Source organism: Hypanus sabinus, chromosome 11 (assembly GCF_030144855.1).
Source record: "Hypanus sabinus isolate sHypSab1 chromosome 11, sHypSab1.hap1, whole genome shotgun sequence".
Lineage (NCBI taxonomy): Eukaryota > Metazoa > Chordata > Chondrichthyes > Myliobatiformes > Dasyatidae > Hypanus > Hypanus sabinus.
Window position 1 is genome coordinate 33,096,281 of NC_082716.1, and position 7,524 is coordinate 33,103,804.

At 43.3% G+C, this 7,524-nt stretch overlaps 1 protein-coding gene across 4 annotated transcripts in view; it reads right to left on the bottom strand.

Annotated features, from left to right (window-relative positions):
• Nucleotides 1-6,891, bottom strand: part of zgc:114041 (uncharacterized protein LOC574425 homolog) — a 47,162-nt gene extending 40,271 nt beyond the window's left edge. For 3 of the 4 annotated variants that reach the window (XM_059984079.1, XM_059984082.1, XM_059984087.1), the window contains exon 1: nt 6,797-6,891. The gene's annotated coding sequence lies outside the window, so the exon portion shown is untranslated. The remainder of the gene's footprint in view (nt 1-6,796) is intronic. The other variant, XM_059984084.1, reaches the window with a different exon arrangement.
• Nucleotides 6,892-7,524: the final 633 nt, after the last annotated feature.

Genomic DNA, 7,524 nt, shown 5'->3' on the forward strand with positions numbered 1-7,524 from the left:
TAGGAGACTGAGAGATCACCTGAAAGGAGTATATAAGACCATGAGAGCACAGACAAAGTGGAAGCACAGGGAGTGGGTTTTAAAAATAAGATGACATTGATTTGAGATCAAATGTGTTATAGAAAGTACAGCACAGAAACAGGCTCCGTGGCCCATCTAGTCCATGCCAAAACCATTTTAATGTCTCCTTCCATTGACCTGCACCAGGACCATAGCCCTCCATGTATGTCCTTACCATCAATGTACCTGTCCAAACTCATTCCACACTCTCACGGCCCTCTGAGTGAAGAAGATTCCCCTCATCTTCCCCTTAAACTTTTCATCTTTAACCCTTAACCCATGACTCCTGGTTGTAGTCCCACCCAAGGTGAGAGATTTGAAAGATCTGTTGGCGTCACAGGCCCACTGAAGTTTAGAGAGCAGACTTGGGAAAATCCGGTCAGGCACAGGGATCGTGCGTGCCGGTGTCGGAGCCCTACAGAAGTCGGGAGAGAGAGAATAAAAGGAGCAAATTCGGGAAAGGCCGGCCTTTTAGGGCTGCACAGGGATGGTACGTGCTGTTGTCAGAGGCCCAAACTCAGCTGCAAAGAAAAGGAAGGTAGGCTCAAGCAGAGCAGCCACTGTTAGAGTGTGCCAGTGTCAAGAGTGGGAGGCTTTGGCCTAATAAGCTTCGATGTGAACAGGCAGAGGCAGAGTTAAGAAGAGGTAAGACTTTTTTCTATTTTTTTGTATAGAATAGTCAGGATGGAATGCTCCTCTTGTCAGCTGTGGGAGTTCAGGATAGCTGACAGTTTCCCTGATAACTACATCTGCAGGAAGTGCAGCCAAATTTAGTGCATGACTGACCGGGTCAAGGAGTTGGAGTTCTCAAGATCACCCAGGAGGCTGAAGATATTATAGATGAGACTTCTGAAGAGTTGGTCACACCCAGAGTACAGTCTTTGGACAGTAGATGGGGATTAAGAAGTCAGTGTAGGGTTCCCCTGTGGCTGTTCCCCTCAAGTACTCCTCTTTGGACACTGTCAGGGGAGGGATGATCCATCAGGTCACGGCTGCAGTGCCAGGCTGGTGGCGCTGTGGCCAGCTCTGAGGCTCGAAAAGTAGGGGTAAAGTCTGGCAGTGCAGTAGGTATAGGGGACTCGATAGTTAGGGGAACATAAAGGAGATTCTGTGGCTGCAGGAGACACCAGGATAGTGTGTTCCTTCCTGGGTGCTAAGGTTCATGACGTATTGGAGTGGCTGCAGGATATTCTCAAGGGGGAAGGATAACAGCCAGAGGTTATGGTGCATATGGGCACTGATGACATAGGCAGAAAGGGGGAAGAGGTCCTACAGTGTGTATATATAGAGTTAGGGAAGAGAATGAAGTGAGAAACCTCCAAGGTAGTAATCTGGATTATTCCCTGTGCCACGGGCTAGTGCAGGTAGGAATGGGGCGCTAGCACGGATGAATGAGTGGCTGAGGAGGTAATGCAGGGGACAGGGTTTCAAGTTCTTGGATCATTGGAAACTTTTCTGGGAAAGGGGTGACCTGTAAAACGACAGGTTGCACCTGAACTGGAGGGAAACCAATATCGTGGCCAGGAAGTTTGCTGATGCTAACTCAGGGGAGTTTAAACCAGTTTTGCAGGAGGCTGGGAACCAGAGCCCCAGGTCAGTAAGAGAAGGATCTTTCCAGAAGGTAGATGACAGGGAAAATATTGAAACAGCTATGTTAGGCAGGATAGTTTGATGTATGCATGTTTTAATGCTAGGAGTATTATGGGTAAGGGTCATGAACTTAGAGCATGGATCAGTAGGAGGAAGTACATTGTTGTAGCTATTACTGAAACTTGGTTGAGAGACGGGCAGGAATATGTGATTAATGTACCAGATTTTCAAAGTTTTAGGGAAGATCAAGGAGAAGGTAAGGGGGGGGGGGAGGAATCAGGGACAATATCACAGCTGCACTCGGGGAGACATAATGGAGGGGTCAGACAATAGGGTATAAATCAGGAATAGGAAAGGTTCAATCACACTGATTGTACTAAAGACCTCTAATAGCCACTGGGACATTAACATGTAATCAGATTACGGAAATGTTTAAAAATAATAGGGTTGTTGTCATGGGGGATTTCAACTTCCCTAATATAAACTGGGTCCTTCTTAGTGCAAAGGGATTAGATGGGCAGAATTTGTTAATTCAGGAAGGTTTCTTAAATCAAGATATTGATGGTCTAACAAGAGGTGGTACTGGACCTGGTGTTGGGTAATGAGCCAAGCCAGATGACTAACCTTTCAGTGAGTGAGCATTTTGGGAACAGTGAGCACAATTCCTTAACATTCAGGAAAGCTATAGATAAGGATAGATATGGTCCTTTTGGAGAGTTTTAAATTGGAATAGGGAAAATTATGAGGACATTCAACAGGAACTAAGAAGTGTTAAGTGAGAACACTTTTTCTCTGGCAAGTCCACATCAGAGATGTGGAGAGTGTTTAAAGATCAATTGCAGAGTACAGGAAAGGTATGTTCCTGTTAGAAGGAAGGACGGGGGTGGAAAGATAACAGAACCTTGGATGTCCAGAGAGGTGATAAATCTAGTCAAGAAGTGAAAGAAAAAATATATAAAGCTTTGGAAGGTATGATCAAACGGAGCACATGATGAGTATAAAGAAGCCAGAAAAGAACTAAAGGGAATTAGGAAAGCCAGGAAGGGCCATGAAAAGTCCTGGAGTAGTCGGACAAGAATCCCAAGGCATTCTCTACATACATCAAGAGCAAGTGGATAACCTGGTAGAGGGTGGGACCACTCAAGGATAAAGGAGGGAACATTTCTGAATGCAGAGAATGTGAGTGAGTTACTTAATGAGTAATTTGCTGATGAGGGAAGTTAAGGATGGCATAAAAGCCAAGGAAAGGGCATATAAGGTAGCAAAAGTGAGTGGAAAATTGGATGACTGGGAAGCTTTTAAAATCCAACAACAGGTAACTAAAAAAGCTATTAGAAGGGAGAAGATTAAACACGAGAGCAAATGAGCCAATAATGTAAAGCAGGATACTAAAAGATTTTTCAGTATTATCAAGAGTAAAAGGGAGATGAAAGTCGATATCCACTAGAAAATGATGCTGGTGAGGTACTAATGGTGATAAATAGTGATTCAAGTGGACACATTAGCAACATTTAAAAGCCGTCTAAGATAAGTACATGGATAGGAGGGGTTTAGAGTACTGGGGATCTAGTGCAAACATCCTGCCGTCAACATAGCTGGCATGGCCAAGTTGGGCTGAAGAGCCTGTTGAGTGCTGCAAACTCTTATCAATTTAGTCAGCATCTGTGGAAAGTCAAGGCTGACTTGTCATACGCATGGGTGCAATAAAAAAAAACTTACTTACAGCAGCATTACAGACACTGCATCATATGAGCAACATTCATAAGGAAACAGAAATTAAACATAGCATACATAAGCTTTAGAAGAAAGAAGACAATTAGAACAAAGTGAAAACAAAGTATTTCAGTCCTGACGAAGGGTCTCGGCCCAAAACGTCGACAGCGCTTCTGCCTATAGATGCTGCCTGGCCTGCTGTGTTCCACCAGCATTTTGTGTGTGTTGTTATTTTAGTGCAAAGTGATCAAAATGGACACAGTGTTGCTAAACTGGAGTGTTTAGTTTCGCTGATTAAAATCAGCATCAGGTTTTATTATCATGTCTCATGAGACTTGTTAACTTAGCAGCAGCAGTTCAATGCAATATATAATACAGAATAATTATAGAATATGTATATTGAATAGATTAAAAATAGTGAAATAGTGCAAAAACAGAATATATATTAAAATGGAGGTAGTGTTCATGGGTTCAATGTCCATTTAGGAATCGGATGGCAGAGGGGAAGAAGCTGTTCCTGAATCGCTGAGTGTGTGCCTTCAGGCTTCTATACCTCCTACCTGATGGTAACAGTGAGAAAGGGGCATGCCCTGGGTGCTGGAGTTCGTTAATAATGGATGCTGCCTTTCTGAGACACCACTCTTTGAAGATGTGAAGATGTCCTGGGTACTTTGTAGGCTAGTAACCAAGATGGTGCCAACTAAATTTATGTCCCTCTGAAGCTTCTTTTGGTCCTGTGCAGTAGCAAACCACCCCCCCATACCAGACAGTGATGCAGCCTGTCAGAATGCTCTCCACGGTAACTACATCGATAAGTTGGGACCAGTTTAGGTCTTCAGAGATCTTGACACCCAGGAACTTGAAACTGTTCACTCTCTCCACTTCAGATTCCGCTATGAGGATTGGTATGAGTTCCTTCGTCTTACGCTTCCTGAAGTCCACAATCAGCTCTTACTGATGTTGAGTGCCAGGTTGTTGCTGTGGCACTACTCCACTAGCTCCTATATGCCCTCTCATCTCCATCTGAGATTCTACCAACAATGGTTGTATTATCAGGAAATTTATAGATGGTGTTTGAGCTATACCTAGCCATACAGTCAAGGATATAGAGAGAGTAGAGCGGTGGGCTAAGCACACACCCCTGATTGTGAGCGAGCAGGAGATATTATCACCAATCCTACAGATGGTGGTCTTCCAGTTAGGAAGTTGAGGATCTAGTTGCAAAGGGAGGTGCAGAGACCCAGGTTCTGTAACTTATCAATCAGGATTGTGAGAATGATACAGTTAAATGCTGAGCTATAGTCGATGAACACCATGCCAACGTATGTGTTTGTATTGTCCAGATGGTCTAAGACCAATTGAAGAGTTCAAAAACAGAATGGTTGAAGAAAAGTTCTTGAATCTTGTGGTGTGGGACTTCAGGTTTCTGTACCTCCTGCCCAATGGTAGCTGTGAGAAGATGTCATGATCCAGATGGTGCTGGCCTTTGATGATGGATGTTCCCTTCCTTAGACAGTGCCTCCTGTAATTACTACTGATGGTGGGGAGGGATATGCCTGTATTTGGCAGAGTCCACTACTCTCTGCAGTGTCTTACATATCTGTAAGAATTTCTGTACCGGACCTGTCAGGATACTTTCAACAGTATATCTGTAGAAGTTTGTTAAGAGGGCTCGGTGGCAAGCCAAGCCTGTTTAACCTCCTAAGAAAGTGAACATATTGGTACACTTTCCTTATGATTAGGAAAAAGCAAATGGACCAGTGTTGCAAGTCAGATGAAAGGTCTCACATCTGAAACATTACCTGTTTCCTCTTTCCAAAGATGCTACCTGTTTTCTGTTTGACACCTGCTTTTAAGCTTGAGATGAATGTGCTCTATTATACTGATTGCCCAAGAAAATGTTGGAAACACTCTGCCAATCAGGTAGCATCTTTGGAAGCCTAATGTTTGAGGATAAGATTCCCATTTCCAATTCTGACTTACTGGAGTGTGTGGAGGACTAACAGCATTGCGCAGGCTGGTTGAGATTCAGACACGATCAGCTGTTAAATACAAGAGATTCTGCAGCTGGAAATGCAGAGCAACAGACACAAAATGCTGGAAGAACTCAGCAGATGTGGCAGAATCTACTGAGGGGAACAAATCCTCTCCATTGAAGCTGCCTGACCTACTGAGCTCCTCCAGATTGTGTGTGTGTTACAAACGGCTCGTTATTCTTTAAGTTATACATTATAAAGTTTAAATTTCCCACAAATTAAAGTGGGGCCTTCTAATTTACATTAATTTATGGGATATAGATAATGTTTATATATACCTTGTCTTTATACACCTTGGCGCAGAACTAATGACAAACAAATGCAGCAAGGAAATAAGGCGAAGGTTAACAATGGCACAACAGGCACTAGCAAACTCTGGAACATCTGGAAAGATAGATCTGTGAGCACTGACACCAAAATAGGCCTCCTCAAGAGCCTCTCTGGCCAGTAACCCTATCTGGCTATGAAACATGGACCCTGAAAGCAGCTGATGTAAAGAAGTTGACAGTATTTGAGATGTGGACATACAGATGGATCCTAAGCGTATCATACACTGAAAGGAGATCCAACAATTTCATCCTAGAAAAGATCGGCACGAAACCAATACTTCTGGAAACCGTTTTCCAAAGGAAACTTCGCTATTTTGGACATATCTCAAGAACGCATTGTGCTTAAAGGAAGCCGCTCCCGAGGCAGACAGAGGACAACCTGGATCGGCAACATCGAGAGGTGGACGGACCAGCATCGCCGCCAGGGATGCAAGCGGTTTGACTGCCGACAGATGACAGTGGATGAAAGTGGTCGCCGAGGCTCTGGCAGAGTATTGTACACGATGCTGATGAAGAAGATGAGATAATGTCAGCATCCATTGTTCCATCTCTAATTGTGTTTCAGAGGCCGAAGGGTTTCGGCCCGAAACGCCGACTGTATTTCGTGAGTGTTGCTTGGATTTTCTCCTATTTGTGCCATAATCACACAGCTGTGGACTGACCGGTCATCAACTTTAAATATTAACTTTGCTACTCTTTCCACAGGTGCTGCCCGACCAACTAATAATTTAGTTATCAGACCTGCCGGAAGATCTCGGCCCGAAACATCGACTGTACACTTTCCCATAGATGCTGCCTGGCCTGCTGAGTTCCTCCGGCATTTTGTGTGTACAGCTTGGGTTTACAGCACCTGCAGATTTTCTCGATTATCAACTAATAACTTGTAATTTTCTGTCTGAACCAGATTTTTAATGCAGTAATAAATCAGCAATGCAATAAAATATACATGCTATTTAAATGATCCGACAGGGCACGGAATAAAACAACAGCTTTTGCTTCATTGTGGCAATGTTAGAGTTTTTCTAATCAAAGTGTCTTTGACACATTGCTCGTAACTTGTAACGGTACCTTTACTTTGTACTGCGACGGCCCAATTAGTCTGCATCTTCTCATTCTGAAACAGGTATGGCAAAGGGGAAACGGAACAGAGATGCTACGTTCACACACTAGTCACTTTATGGAGGGAGGGAGGGCGTCCCCGGGCAGCCTGGCAGACGTGAGCAATCAATCGCATGCTGAAGATCGAACGCGAGCCTTCACAAGTCGAAGGCAAATTCATCGCTCAATACTGTAAAGGAATACTTTGCATACGGATCCTCAAGATTTTCAGCTAAACGCACTTGCATGTTTTTCAAGTAATATCCCTTTTCTTTTCTCAACAGGAAATGATATTTACATGAAATAAGTTATTTTAACTCTTGTTTGTTGAATTATTTGAACAATTATTTATAAGTAAATTGAACAGATTTCAACCTAGTCACGATAGCACATCTACTTTGTGCCATCTGTTCAGATCGCTGACATCCTTTATGGTTGCCTGTTGGTTAAGTTACTCAATTACCAGCCAGAAATCTGAACCATTGACCCAGTGACACAAGTTCAAATCATGGCATCAAAGGGAATCTGATAAATCAGGTTTTTTTTTAAATAGCAAGAAATGTTATCATACAATATTCATCTGATTTACTTTTGTTTTTTAGGAAAGGATTTAACCCGACCTGTATGTCCAATGCTGTCTGATGCACCATCAATAACTCTCAGAGACGGGAGGCGAACAATAGGCTTTTATTAGCAGC